The sequence below is a fragment of the Megalobrama amblycephala genome, linkage group LG14 (genome assembly GCF_018812025.1).
Source record: "Megalobrama amblycephala isolate DHTTF-2021 linkage group LG14, ASM1881202v1, whole genome shotgun sequence".
Classification (NCBI taxonomy): Eukaryota; Metazoa; Chordata; class Actinopteri; order Cypriniformes; family Xenocyprididae; genus Megalobrama; species Megalobrama amblycephala.
In genome coordinates this window covers 24,466,288-24,483,114 of record NC_063057.1, presented here as the reverse complement: position 1 = coordinate 24,483,114, position 16,827 = coordinate 24,466,288, and positions in this window count along the sequence as shown.

The window sequence follows — 16,827 nt, the reverse complement described above, 5'->3', positions numbered from 1 at the left end:
TTGTTGCACACTGCAGTAAGCTAGATTGATATTAGTCACGGTAAAACATGGTACTCACGATAAATCAGGAAAACAAGATTTAAATAAGAATCTGTATTTTATTTTAAAATACATTTTGATGTATTTTTGCCCAACCCTGACTACCAGTGTGACTTCTCATGAAAAACATCTGATGCTCTCTAGCACCAAGTCTTGTCACGCGCCAGAACTAGAGCTTAGATTCTCTGCCCGAACCCGCAGGCCGGGTCGGGCCGATATTTCCCGCCACTGTCCTCAGGCCGGGTCGGGTCGGGCCCTTGATAAAGCACGTCACGTGTTCCCCTGAGGGCGAGGCAAGCCATCACAGAGAAATACGTTGAGTTTTGCTGCAGGGACATAAGGCCATTTTTTTACATTGTAAGTGGCCAGGGCTTCGAGCGGCTAGCTCAAGAATTAATCAATGTTGGTGCTACATATGGTCGTGTATCGGCCCAGTCCATTCTGCCTCATAGCACTGTTTCCAAGGCTTGCATAGAAAAGGCAGATGAGAGGAGGGAAGTTCTGGCATTCTTCAGATGCTCTGAAGAATGGAGACGTAGCGATGAGCACAGATATGTGGACTGATGACTACAGAAAGATAAGTTACATTGCAATAACGTGACATTATATCACCGACGACTATAATTTAGTTGGTAAAACTCTCACTGCAATGTTTCCCGTGGAAGATGCTTAATATCAGACGCGAGATAGTGGGCTTGCTGGTCAACAAATTTGGCCTCGACCCTAGCTCCCTCAACCGAATAGTGTGGGTAACAGATGAAGGCAGCAACATAATCAAAGCCCTGGAACCATATAGGAGGCTTTCTTGTCTCGATCACCTAATTAATACTGTCCTTCGCCACGGTCTGCATGCCGACGCACTGTCCGAAAACGTGCCGGATATAGGAGAGACCATATCTTACAAGTCCTTTCGCAGCAGATATCTAAAACAATCTGGCCTGGTTGCGCAATTGTCAAAGACAGTGCTACAGATGGGTGAGACGCGATTCAGCACAGTGTACCTCACACTCAAGTCAGTGCAAGACATATACTCAGAGCTACGGGAGAAACTGGGGAACCGCGGTGAGGTTGAGCGCATCGAAAATATTGCACCTGACTTATTGAGCTTTCTGGTCACATTTTTGGAGCCATTCTATAACTCCCAGAGAGAGTTGGAGGGCGACAAATATGCCACCATAAACCTGGTCTGCCTCTGGCTTGAGAGACTGAAGAGACATTGCCAGCCCTCTCCCACTCACTCACCACAGCAAGCATTTGTGCGCCAGAGACATGCCGAGTTCATTGTGCAAAAAATCAAGGTGAACATGCTGCACAAAGTTGCTCTTTTCCTCTGGCCCAAATTCAACAAATTGAGGATGATGTCTCCTGTAGAGATAGCTTTAGTACATGCTCACGTTCGCACCCTACTCTTGCCTGTGGAGCAATGAGCCGTACTGCCTTCACACCACCAGCAGCCAGGCCCAGGAGAGACTCCGAATTTGCTGAGTGAGAGAACCAAGACGATGATAACGAACCAGATGAGGATGAAGTGGCTATGTACAATTCACAGAAGCATGCCATTGATGACGACTGGGACCTAGTGAAATGGTGAAAAATGAACGGATTGGTGTTCCCAAAACTAGCCAGGCTGGCAAGATCCGCATTCCAGCAAGCAGCAGCAGCAGCAGCAGCGAGCAGGTGTTCAGTGCAGCTGCCCGAACGATAGAGCAGAGGAGGACCGCTCTGAAACCAGAAACTGTGGACGCAATCTTGTTCTTGCATGACAACATGTAGAACCATGTAAGTAGGCTATAGCTTTGTGATTAATATGGTATTATATAATGATTAAATATATAGCAGGCAGCCTTGCTTGGCCTAATCAATTTCTCACACTTCATCTACAGGCTCATACACAGGCAGGAGGCTACCAGAATGGAGCAGTGTTTTTGCACTATAGGCCTACGTTTCATAATAGGCTTTACAAATATTTATTTTGTTTAAAAAATATTATATGTTCTAAAACATTGTTTAATTATATTAAAGTAGTAGGCCTTTAGTCTTAGGCCATCATTTTCTGTGTTCATCATTGTTCACGGTTTATTTTTTATTTATTTTTTTACGTTTCTTCATTTGGAATTTCAGATCCGTTTACGATCCATTCAATTATTTCTGAATAAACAACGCACTTTACACGCTTCTTCCTTGTCGTATTATTCATTTAGATACTAATTAATAAATGCACGCACAGTTATGAACTTGATACATTTTACAGATAGGCCTATGTTTTACTATGCACAAACAAATGCCTTTCAACTTACATGTGCAAAATTCAGAATTAAATGAATGTGCTGCAATTTGTACAAAAGGAGATTCTGTAGCAGCCTATATGTGTTTTAGCCATTAAATAAGCACATTTATTTCAAGTTTGTTAAGTTTTGTTTTGAAGAAAGATTTTCTTTAAAGTGAATTTCGTTTAGTATAAATTGTATCTTAATTTTAATACATTTTTCGTCAACCAGTTGCCTGGATTTAATACATAAAAAGCAATATGTCAGACAATATAATAATGACATGAGGCGCTGGCGCGCCGCGGTCACACTGAATCTCGTAACACGCGCTGTCACTGAATTTACAAATGCACATCTTGCTTGTTGCTCACACACATATTATGTTGAAATAACAATATGTTGAAGTAACGTTATTAATAATAATTAATCTTTAAGAATATTTGATTGAATGCTGAATGTTGTGCTTGTTCAATTTAATAAAATTAAAACTTTAATTATGATAATTAAAATAATTGAATATTTAATATTGAGAGGCCAGTTTTTGCTCATTTATTAATAATATATATATATATATATATATATATATAACTGCACAGCTCCCCCCTGTAGCCTAAATGATCTCGCACAGCAGCACCTGCGTTAAAAAAAATCTGGCACTGCCCCTGGTTATAATGGCCCACATTATTAAAAATGGTCAGGTTTAAATCGGGCTCGGGCTTATAATTACAGTGGACGTGTCGGGCCGGGCCAGGCTCGGACACAACGTGCTCGGGCTCAGGTAGGGTCGGGCTTGATTTGTTGGGCCCGATCTAAGCTCTAGCCAGAACACACATGCTTTAGTGATGTGAACCTTAAAGAGTATACAAAGAATAGCCTACTACTACTAATAATAATAATATAAAGAATACATTGCATATTATACATATTTGTCACAGTTGGTTGTGAAGAGCAGTGAGGAAGCAGGATTTAGATGCAGCAGTACAATTTTTTTATTAAGAAAATCACTGAACTCAAAAACGTAGGGGATCTATCCACATAAAGACAAAATCAGCCAACTAAAGACTAAAACTCACGGTTATAAATACACAAGAAGATGAGCAGCTAAAAGAGACAAAGTTTGCTCCAAATCTACAGAACAAGGAACTGAACACAAATAGAACAGAATGAAATAATATAAAAACAAGAATCTCTAAGCAGACGAACAGAAAACTAGAAGTGACAATATTATATATTTATAGACTATACTTTATACTCTTTCAGATTTACATCACTAAAACATGTCTGTTCTGGCACGTGACACGAGTTGGCACTAGTGAGCATCTGATAAAGATGCTTTTCATGAGAAGAATACACACTGCACTCAAGAGAAATTATCTCACATTGTGTTTGATTTTACGGGTAGCTGTAAACTGAGGTGACATTACAGACTATGTTCAAGTGTTTATATTTTTATCTGTAATTGCTGTGTTAGTTGCCTACTGATGATCCATTTAACTTAATGTTTATCAATCACTTACATTAATGCCTGTTTAATTATACTTATAATTATTTCTCTTTTTAAGGATCCTAATATAAAGAAAAATGTGGAGTGACATCTTCTACCCTGATAATCCTAAGAGAAGGGAACAGCTCATCCGCAAAAATCAAGAGTTTAAAGATCTGATTGAGAACAACTTCCGAGCCACCAACCAACTGATTGATGTTATGAACGATCACTTGAGCTGCTCCTTCCAACATATCAAGCTGAATGAGGAAGCTTCTCTCCAGGAGAACTGTAATGTGATGATTGAATGCATGCAAAAGATCCAGGCAGTGGTAGAGAAGATTGACAAAGAGCTGAAGGAGAAGCTGGATCCCACCCTGTATGAGAAACTGCTAAGCCTGTCTCTGACTCCAGAAGACTTTAATCTGCATTTCAAAAGTTCTTGAAGTAGTTTGTGGTGTTGCAACTGTGGTATCTACTACCGTAATTGGTCTTTTAATTAAAAATGGAGTAATTCTGGAAAATATAACAAGTAAGTTTGTTATAATTGGAGCAGGGACATTAGCCTGTGTTGGGTTGGCAGTGGTGTTTTGGGGGATCGACATGATTGTTGAGGCCATTCTTGGGAGCATTGAGCGTGATAACCTTGAGAAGGCCCTGAAAGAGTATGACGAAGCTTTGGATGAATTCAAACCAGCGTCTGAAAAATATCAGGATAACATTACCTACGTCAGGATCAAAATTGAGGAAATTAAGGATTAGAAATGACCGTTTGAAATGTTTGCTTTTTCCTGCCTAAAATGTTTGCTGGAATTATTAAACTAATAATTGTTATTACATGTTTGTGCTTAAAAACATGCAGAAATATATGAAAATTTAGCTCAAAGTGACATTGTTAAATGATATGCAGAATGTAGAAAAAGAAAGAGTCAAATGAGTTGTCCTGCTACATCAGCTCTGCAGCATATTTTGAGTTTTTTAGAGAATTATCTTAATTTAAAAGGGCGTCATACCTGCATACATTGGAGTAAATTGATAAATTTTACAGAAAACCCTCTAAATTGTAACACAGTGGAGGAATATTGCATATATTTTATTGTATTTATTCACCATTTTATGATAAACTGATGAAAAGTCAGATTTTGATTTATTTTTGCAAATTGTGACTTGCTGATTATAGATAAATTAACTAAATTAATAACTATTGATTTTTACAACAGAATGAATCAATACTGAATTTACTTAAGCTGGACAATGACACTATTTTCTTCTAGAGCTGCTGTACAGCCAAATTTATTTACCTGTTATCACTGTAAAGCTACTTTAACTCAATCTGCATTGTAAAAAGTGCTATATAAATAAAGGTGACTGGACTTGACTTAAAAAATGTTTTTGATTCCACTAGGGGGCAGCAAACAGGAAAAAAATAATCTACTTATCACCTTCTAAACAAAAGTTATTTAGATTTTACTAAAATTAGGTATTGGTGTCTCCATGTGTACCTTTATCATCTCCATTTGCGATGTCTAAAATAATCAGGCATACCTGAATTTAACAGAGCGCCTTACCCATATACATTGGAGTAAAAGGATAAAAAATGGTCTCATTTTATAGAAAACTCTCTAAATTTTAACACAGTTGTGGAATATTACTTATATTTTATTGCATATATTCACAATTTTATAATAAACACAGATAAAAAGTCAGATTTGTTTTTATTATTGAGCTTTAACTGAAGGGAGGCAATGTCTTTTCTGAAGTCTCCAAGTTTCCTCCATAAACCCAAATTATTTAAAATGCAAAAACAGGCTTACTGCCTGTAAAACAGTATTTTTAATGTGTTACACTTGACAAGAGAATGATCTAACACATTATCACCTAACTTGACCCATGTCATGTATTATATGCCTAAGCAAGATGAGAGTAAGTAGCAGTTCTTGCATTTCATTTTCATACACAAAGCAAGAAAATAAATCAAATGTATAGAGAAAAATGTGCAAAAACAGATTGTAGCAGACATGAAAGTGTTAATGGGTTTTTTGCTTATGTCATGTGTTCATGGTTGGGGGTCACAGGGTTGTGTAAGAATGGGAATATAAAGGTGCGTTCACGCGGCCTCGTAATTCCTGTAGTTACGAGATTCTAGCTTGTAAAAAGCGTTCACGTCCTCATAGAGCTCGTAATTACAGCTTGTAAGCTGGGAGTTTTCTGAAAGCTCCCAGATGCACCACGTGGCCGCTGTACCACCTGACCACTGTAGATTCATAGGTATTGATAGTGGTGCCATGGAAACGCTTAATTCCCAGTCCAAGAACATGAATAGCTCCGAATATAACGTCACATGTTGTCATCTCAAGATTTTGGTAAATACGAGGTGGCGTGAACGCAGCATTAGTCACCAGTTCACTGATAATGGCAGGGAGAGGGGGTGAGCAGGGACGATGTATTTCTTTGTTGACCACAAAACTTTTATACCATTAAAGCAGAACTCAGTAAGATTTGCGAAGCTCCCCCTACAGGTTGCTTCAGTGAATCACAATGTCGTAAATACTCCAAGCGCAGCTCTGGACTACAACGCTCACCAGCGCAGTACACTGTCAATAGTATGTAAATCTTTCAAAAGGAAATTAATACTCAATTTGGACAACAGTCAGGAGTAACGCATGCCTTGGCATTAGCTTTGAAATCTTGCATTGGTCTAAAGTGAAGCCAGTCGTTGACGCAATGTAAACAATATTCTGGGAATTTACTATACTATTGAAACTACCGGTTGAACTGCAGTTGTCTCACATAAAGCTCGTACATGACAAATAGAGAAACACTCATCAATCCCACCATGTAGTAACATAGCGGGCGAATTAGCATGCTTGCTTCTCTGCGAGCCGATAAGCTAAATACATGCCACATAACAGTGGCTATATCTCGAAGGACATGAAATAACAATAGATCTAATGGAAATAGTAAGAAAATAAAGTTGTTTGGCAAGGTTACTTACAAGTTCAACAACATAAAAGCCACGTCGGAATCGGTTTCAGTTCAGTTCTGATTCACTGAATCAGTTCAGTCCTTCGCTCTGTTTCAGTTGACGCCATTCCGTAAAAGCTGGTCCAAGGTTGACTCGAGAATGAGCTCTCTCTCGGTCTAGTTGACGTTTTCTCTTCCTAGAATCTTCGGACAATGGTTTCCTCCGTTTTTTTTTAGTGGCTCCGCCATGACTGATGATGACATAAATGTTGTTTTGGTATGATCGAAGTGAGATCATACTTTGAGAGGTCGCTATGTGTATACACAAATCCGCCGCGAACTCTATGGGCGCCGCCATCTTGCCTGCCGCCATTACTGCGTGCCTGCGAAGTGTGACCGTGTGACACTTGCCGGTGCCCTCTAATGACATTTCAATTAAAGCGCATCCTGCTCAATAAAGAAAATGTCTGGTGAAAGGGAACATGGGTAGATGATGTCAGGCAGTGGCCAAAACTTACCGATAAAGGTAATTTAATATTGACAACATAATGTAAAAATGTAATGTAATGTAATTAAGAAGTGTATTAATTGATGACAACAATAAAACCCAACGCTGTCATTACATTACTAGCTGTGTTGCTAATATGTTCACAAGCTTAAGTTTTAAATAATTATTAGGCCATCCTTAAAAATATTCTTGTTTGCCATAACCCGACCGACCCTGTCAATTTAGGACCGACCAAATTAATTATTTTTTCCCCTTTTAGTCCGACCGACTTGCCGATTGTAATTGCATTAAGACCCACGGATTTTTTTTTACTCTTCAAACAGCTAATACTAATACAATAAAATGTGAGACACACGCAATAAAATGTGAGACACACGCAATGACGCTTTTCACACGCTCTCACGCCACACATCCATTTTCTCACGCACAGAAAAATCGCGAAGTAAAGAGGACACAGAGACCGACAGACTAGACAGAGCAGGTTACTTATGATAGAAAAAATCTCAGCTCTCAGATTCTGTCAATTTTATTACGAAATTCAAACAATAAATACCGTTTTGGTGCTTGTAAATGTGACATGCTAGAAATACAGATTAAAAAATATTACAACATCAAACGACGTATAAAGTTATGTTCTTGTAAACATGTTTTTCAAAATGGATTTATGTATTCACACTTACCTTTGTCTGAGGTAAATCTCTCAGAAATGACCGAACGCTGTCAGCTAGCAGCCCCTCACACAGAACCTGTTTTGGCTGATATGTGTACTGTATTACATCTTTATTATATTTTTACTTATATCATTAAATAAAGTTGTTATTATAATAAAAAATGCATTATATTTAAATTGTTATTTTTAAATAATACTGCCAGCTGATAGGGCTCTCTGTATGTTTACAGCATCAAGTTAGGTGAGTTGTTTTTTTCTTGAGAAAAATTAATGCCTACCTTGTGTAGCCTAGCTAATATTTATCCAAATGAGTCAATATTAAATCAAATCACAATAATAATTAAATAATAATAATTGAATAAAAATAATAAAAAAGTGTAGCTTACCAGAAATTGTAGCCTACCATGTAAACATTGTAACATGTCACTAAACCTAATAAAATTCAGCTTAGTTACTAAAATGTTTTGACAATCACAATACACTTAATGTGATGCAATAAAAAAATTTTTTTTTACATTTTTTACGACCTACCGACCATTTTTTATTTTTTTGGCTGTTACAGCAAACCAAAATATTTTTAAGGATGGCCTTAGCCACGACCAGTTGTAGCAATAAAATACACGTTCTTACAGGTATTGAAGATTATTTTATTAATCATCTGGCATGCGATGAGCCATCTCGGTTATGTGTTTCATCCACTTTTGACGCACATCTTGGTCCTCCGCTCGACCAGGAACTCTGTGCAATCCGTATGGCCGTAAACATGGGCAGTCAATGTGCAACAAAGCTTCGTGTATTACACAAACGGTTTTATTCCAGGCCTGTAGTTTTGTGCTGTTGTTAAAACAACCAACCACACTACACGCTCTGCCCGGCATCACTGGACAGCATACGTACTAAAAAAACTATATAGCTAACATCTGCTACAGCCTACGGGACCAACACGCTACTTCTGCTACTTCCTTAGCAGCAAGGCACGCAGTAATGGCGGCGCTGCTTTACTTCCGTGTTTCGCCGGATTTGTCTATATTGAATTACCGTCTCGCGTGAACGTGAACATGAGGCGAGATTGTGTCGGGTCGGTGCAGCTCAAGTTGCAAGTGCTGTATTCTGGCGTAGACGTCCCAGAGGGGGTTAGTGCTCGCCTCAAACACACCACCACAAGTCAATTAACCTATTTATGAAGGTAAAAAATCGTAAGGACTTAGAAAACTATTTATGAAGGTAAAAAAGTTACTTAGTTCTGCTTTAAGAAATATCAGTTTGTGCAATAAAAAGAAAAGCAATCAGACGTACTTTTTGCCTCACCGATATTTAATTTATGCGTCATCAATGCAGTCACTGTCTTAGTCTCTCAGCGGCTTAGAAAGGACATAGTAGCCACTATACAGATAACTCTTTATTCATTCTCACAAATCATGTTTTTTTTGGTTTTTTTTTTTGTGCATTCAGAGTAATATCAATCAAATTGCAGTTGGGATGTTTTGATTAGTTAATAATAAAATACAGGTAACTCACAAAATTAAAGTTCATTGAGAGTATGTTTTATATATATATATATATATATATATATATATATATATATATATATATATAAAAAGTTTTTTTTTTTTTTTTTTTTGAAAAAGTTGATAACTCCATTTCATGTTTCAGTTAAACAAAACCAAGTTGCTTTGTAATAGTATTTAAAACACACACAAACACACACACACACACACACACACACAAACACAAACACACACACGATCACACTCTCTCTCTCTCTCTCTCTCTCTCTCTCTAACAGCAGGCCCAGACAGTACAATTTCCACACTTTTATTAGTCCCGGGTCCAGTGGACCTGAACATCTTGTATGTAATATAAATGTGTAGGGGGGTGTACAGTGTGTGGTCATTGAAAATGTTTTCTGATATATGTTCTTCACAGAAAATGAGCCAAGGCCAATGAGTCTGAGTTTGAAAATATAATTTTTCTTTTGATAAAAAATGAAAACAGGTCCCACAGGCCTGAACACCATACAAGGGTTAAATTAATTTGAAGCTATTAAAAAAAAAATTAAGTTATCTCCAAGCCCCCCTGGAGGACCACTGGCCTACACAGTCTTGGTGCTTTACCACATCGCCCTCCACTGGATGTATAATGAGCAGCAATTTTATGCATACGGTTTATTTTGGTGAAAGTAACTCAAAAGTAATGCAAAAGTAGTTTAATGCATTACATTTCAGAGACAGTAATATTGTAATGTAACGAATTACTTTCAAATGACAGTAACTAGTAATATATTTTGTATTACATTTTGGAAGTAACTTGTCCAACTCTGTTTATGACCCGTCACCCCGATTGGCAGGTCATCGGGTGTCATATTTAGGGTCAGATAGATTTATAGTTAGCTATTTATGTGGCTTATCCCTAGGAAAAAAAGTATACTCAAGCACGCTGTTTATTTGCACATTTAAATTTTGGGTCACAGACAACATAATTTTGTTGCTTAAAGGTTAATGTGTTGGTTGTCAGGGGGGAAAAAAACATCCCTAATATTTACATATACATAGCTAGCCTATATATGAAGAGTTCCAATGCAAAAACCTTTTGCAAAAAAAAAAAATCCATCTGACATCTTTTCTTTTAAATTATCATTTTTTTTAAGTTCACTTTCAAATGAAAATTACCCCAAACTTTACTCACCCTCAAGTCATCCTAGGTGTATATGACTTTCTTCTTTCTGATGAACACAATCAGAATTATATTAATAAACATCCTGATGCATCCAGGCTTTATAAAGCAGAGAATGGGACCAATGAGTTTGAAGCTGAAGAAAGTGCATCCATCCATCATAAACAGCACCTCTGTCTCATCGCTGCTTGAAAGATTAAGCCAAAATGCCCTGATGCCCACAACAGCAAGAGCCATAGTACGGCAGCAACTTTGCGCCGCACCACGTGAGGTGCGTAGATTGAGGTCTGTCATGTTAGAGATCTCCTGCTCCTGCTCCAGATTGCCGGCTTTGGATTGCTGGTGTCCAGCTGAGTGTCCAGCTCTTCCAACAACTCGGCTTGATAGACAATCAACAATGAAGTGATGTGAAGTGCCCGCACTGCCAACGCTGATGATTTACATATTTTCTGGTACATAGATGTGGTGAAGTGCTCCATTTTCTACATTTCTACATTCATATGTATAGCGCTTTTCACAATACATATCGTGTCAAAGCAACTTTAGAGAGAATGTGAGTCAACATTATAATTTAGAGTGATCTGTTGTCAGAGTTGACTGTCCAAATTATGTAATTTCAGAAATGTACATATATGATCACACAGTTAGCACAGTTTGCATCATCTTTAGTCCTCACAGGAGTTAGCGCTGTCTCTTCACAGGTGTTGGTCATCTGAAGTCTTCTTAAGAGGCTGGATGTCATGAGGCTGCTGCCATCTTAGCAGTGCGTCACCGCACGTCACTCCCGGATAACTGAAAATGGGCAAAGAGGCACGACGTAGTTGGAACTGAGGTGCCATGATTACTGAAACCACGGCGCCTACCTCGAAATGACCATGTTAGCAGGCAAAGGAGATACTATCTAAAACATAGGTGCCAATCCTCTGGGTGCTTGGGGGCTGGAGCACCCAGGGAAATGGTAGAGCACCCATGGAAAAATACGAGATATTCTCCATTGATTTTAACCAATAAAAAATCGATTGGAGCTTTCAGACACAATCCTCACCTTTTTATTGTTTATTTAAGGCCATTTCTATGGCGATATTTTAATGGCAAACGCCAAGAGCGCATCCAAGTGAAGCGCGAGCACATGGCTCTGCTCTCGATCAGACACATGAGCGCGCTCAAACTCGAACTCTCCTTGCATCAGATATCAGCGAGAGACTCGCGACAACACTCGTGAAAAGAATGTGCTTTTGGGTCGAAATTGTCATCTTGTTGCACGGATTTAATGCAAATAAAACATCCAGTTGATGTTAATTTAAGTTAAATAAGAAGCAAACTAGCGCTGAAACATGTTGATTTTGAAATCGTGCTGAGGAACGCAGCAGGGACTGGCACAAATGTGGCTCCTGTAAGTTAGTCCTCAGATATGCAGTTTATATCTATCACTTGACTCTTCTTTCCAGGGAAATCACTAACAAAATGCACACAAACATGTCCCTACTCTTGATATACAAACATTGATGAACGTCTTTGAACTTTATGAGTAAAAAAACAACATGAGGGAAGATTCGAACCACTGATAATTAGGGGGTGGGGGTGGGTTGGGCTGTTCACCTGTCACTCAAGTGACCACGCTCTTAATTATGCAGAACTTTAAGGCTTAATAGAATTTAAACAGATGAGTTATAAAGAAATCCCCCCTCTCACAGTTGTCATGAAGGGCAACATTAGCAGTACAGACCAAAACCACAATTTGTACCAACCTGTAAACATGTTTTTTTCTGCTGTAAAATTGGCCACTTTAAAATGTGGTACAATGAGATTCTGCTCTCTTTTGGAGCCTGTCACTAGTGGCCAGTCAATGAATCGCAGTTTAAAGTCACTTCCGTATTGGCTTCAAGAGAAACTGGGGGAGGTTGCCGCTTGGTTGAAGGTGCCCTAGATTGTAAAATTGAATTTACCTTGACATAGTTAAATAATTAGAGTTCTGTACATGTATATGCTGCATCATGAACAGTTTGTAATGGTCCACGTTGAGTTATATTAGCTGTGTTAACTTATTGTATTGTGTTACATGTATGTATATTTGTGTAGGCCTATTATTTGCCTGCCCTCTAGGGGCAGGAAAAGCGTGATCTACATTTTGTCTTATTTAGCAGATTCCTTACACCTGTGGACCATTATCCTGTGCTTAAAGGAAGCCAAGTTGCCACACTTCAGCGGCGGAACTTAAGTGGCCATCCCGAGATGGAGCTGTGCTCTCTTTTGTGTTTAGCCCTTCATGTTCCTGTCTATTTTCTCCTACTCATTATTATATTTTGTCTTATTTCAATAAATTCCCCTACATTACTGAGCCGTTGTGTCATCCCTCTCTAATGTTATGGCAGTGGCTGTAACATAATTGGGGGCTCGTCCGGGATTTTTTTATTTTTTCTTCTCTCAGCTGTTTAATGTGGGAGAAAGAATGTGTATGGTCGTCATGATTGTTTGAATTATTTTTCAGTTGTGAGTAACTAAGAGCGTCCCAGGTGAGTATTTGCCCTATTTATTCTGTAGTCGTCGGGTAGGTCTAAACCTGCCACTTTGTTATTTTGCCTTTTTTATTTTTTAGTGGTTATTCGGAGTGGAGGCACGCTTCAGTTCACCTGCAGCTGATTTTGTTAATGGGATCGGTTTGCAGGTGTTCATGATTTCAGCGTTTAAAGTGGCCTCGAGCCCCTAACGCCACTGAAGACTAGGGAATTAATTTAATGTTTAAATGGGGTAAATACATGTGTGTTGTGGGATTGCTTTTGGTTATTCTTTGTAAATTTAAATTGGTAAATTCATTCTTAATTCGTATCATTCGGCCAATCAATAGATATTTGTTCGTCCTGTGGCCCATCATCAGCAGATATATACATACATTGTGCGTCCATAAACACTAATTGCCCATCAGTTTACTTTGGACAATATATGCTAACAGTTTTTTGTTTAGGAATGTATCTGCTTCACGATCGCTGTCACCAGCACTGCGCACAGGGGCACACAGGTGTCGTTCAGTTCTTGTTCAGCGATCGAGAATCATACTGAGTAAGTGCACAGAAGTTTACAGATGTGACAATGAAAATTTCCAAGCACTTGTTCCAAAGAGAGCCAAGGCAAACAACAGGCAGTCCACTCTGAAAACTGAGACTGATGTTGACATGTTTCCACAGACTCTGACATTCCTGCCCGCACATGAAACTGGAACCACAAGCTGAGCTTTGCTGAGTCACATTCTCCCATGAGTCTATTCAAACTCTTTTTTCCAGAAAGTGCTGGTGCCATAACACCAATGTGCAAGCTGTCAAAGCAACTGCAAAGGGCTGCAAATATAAATGGACAGATGTAAGCATCGGTGAGATGTACCGCTACATTGGACTGTTTACATGGCAATGGTGAAGGTGAGCTCCATCAGGGAATACTGGCGGCAGAGCAGTGTTTCTCCGTACCTCCGTCCAAAGATGAGTGTAGGTTCATATAGCTTATACAGTTATATATAGGCTGTTTATATCTGTTAAATGTAAAATAGATATGTCAAATTTTATAGGCTATATATTTCTTTCTTTCATATGTTCATGCACTACCAGTCAAAAGTTTGGACACACTTTTGTTAATGTTTTTGAAAGAAGTCTCTTATGCTTATCAAGCCTGCATTTATTTGATTAATATACAGAAAAATAACAGTATTATTGTGATATATTATTGTAATTGTATATATATAGTATTATATATATTATATATATATATTATATATATATATTGTATATATATATATATATATAGTAATTGTAAATTACTTTTTTCTTTGTGAATATATAGTAAAGTGTAACTTAATTTCTGTGGTCAAAGCTGAATTTTCAGCATCATTACTCCAGTCTTCAGTGTCACATGATCCTTCAGAAATCATTCTAATATGATGATTTGATACTCCGTTACTGTCAGTGTTGAAAACAGTCGTGCTGCCTAATAGGTTTTTTTTATAACCTGTGATCTTTTTTTCAGAATTCTTTGATGAATAATAAAAAAAGAAGGAAAAAAAAAAAAAGCATTTATTAAAGGTGACAGAGAGGATTTTTTCATCGACTGAGAATCCAAAGACTGTTAGTGAGTTTTTGAAATGAGCGCATGCGTAAGAACAAGCCCCCCTCCTTCACCAGCTCATTTCAAAGGAACGCCTCCCAAAACTCGTGCACGAGTATTGGAACACGAGTGTTTACCACCGGCATTCGCTGTGTCGTGTTAGTGGATTCATTATGTCGGACTCACCGCAGGTAACTCATAATCTGCAGTTGTTACTCCTGTCTCCTGACAAAAACATTGCATGCGGCGCCTGTAGAGTGTGGAAAGTTACTGGAGCGCGCAGCCGCACGTCTCTCACAAGGAACGTCACGGCAGTGATTGACAAGCCAGAGGGCCAATCGTTTACGCGATGATCGCGTAAACGATTGGCTGATGTTTTTAAGGCCCTACCTCGTGCACAGATGATGTATATTAATATTATTCCTTTCAGTGCACCTAATAAATAGTCTTTTATCAGTTAGTAAAGACAGTTTCAAGTAATATTGCAAAAATGTATAAAACAAAACATCCTCTTTAGCACCTTTAAGCATAAGCATTTTTATTAAAATATAAATCTTTTGTAACAAGTTAAGTTTTTACGAAAGAGGATTAGGGCCAAGCAATAAGAATAAAATAAAACCATCTCGAGATTAAAGTTGTTAAATTTCGAGAAAAATGTCGTAAAATTTCGGGAAAAAAGTCGAGATAAAATGTTGAGAATAAACTCGTTAAATTATGAGAACAAATTCATTAAATTATGACTTTTTTCTCGAAATTTAACGAGTTTTTTAAACAACTTTAATCTCGAGATGGTTTTAATTTTTTATTATTGCTTGGCCCTAATCCTCTTCCATAAGTTTTTAAGTTTGGGGTCAGTATTTTTTATTTTTTTATTTTTTTTTGAAAGAAATTAATACTTTTATTCAGCAAGGATTAGTTAAATTGATAAAAAAAAAAATGATAGTAAAGACTTGTAAGGAAAGATTTCTATTTTGAATAAATGCTATTCTTTTTTTTTTCTTTTTTTTACTTCTCCAAAACATTAACAGAAAGCTTCACACAATTAAGTTATAACATTTTTTTACCACAATAACCCCTTCCGCCAAAATAATACATAAAATATTAAGACAACAATGACACACAATAGTAATTAATTAATAAATAAATAAAAATATAAAATGGTGAATAAATGTAAATAATAAACTCAATTTACAAATGAACAATATCATTATAGGAAGAAATAAATAAATTGAAATAATAACAATTAAATAAATAAAAAAACAATACAATTCAAGTCTCTGACATGTTTGTGGTCTGTACATATTTATAAAAATGGTAATCATGTTTAAATCAGTTTATCAAACTTAATTACTCTGATCAATTAAGTGGGAGAGTCTTCATATTTTCAAAGCATGTGATCATGGGTTGGCAAATCTTGTAAAAGTTTTGGACAGATCCTTTCATTAAATACTTAATTCTCTCTTAAGTTTAAGTATGAAACCAGGTCACATATCCACATTGAAGCTTTGGGTGGGTTTGTTGACTTCCACTTCAATAATATTCTTGGCAAAAGCATTAACAAATTTTTTATCTTATTTGTCAATGAAACACCATGTTCTGGTACTCCAAAGATAGCAACTTCAACGCTGAGTATTATATCTACGTTAAAGGCCTCATTTAGTGTTTTAAATATGAATGTCCAATAGTCATTCAGCTTTTGACAAGTCCAAAAACATATGAAAAAAGTCTGCCTTATCATCTTTGCATTGATCACACAAATCATCAACATTTGGGTACATTTTGAAAGTCTACATTTTGTGTAATAGGCACAGTGGAAATCCTGAAAAAAGTATCCCAACTGTTTTCAACATTGATAATAAATCATCATATTAGAATGATTTCTGAAGGATCATGTGACACTGAAGACTGGCGTAATGATGCTGAAAATTCAGCTTTGACCACAGAAATAAATTACACTGTACTATATATTCACATAGAAAACAGCTGTTGTAAATTGTAATAATATTTCACAGTATTACTGGTTTTTTTTTCTGTATTTTTGATCAAATAAATGCATGCTTGATAAGCATAAGAGACTTCTTTCAAAAACATTAACAATAATAACATGTCCAAACATTTAAACAATACTGTATAT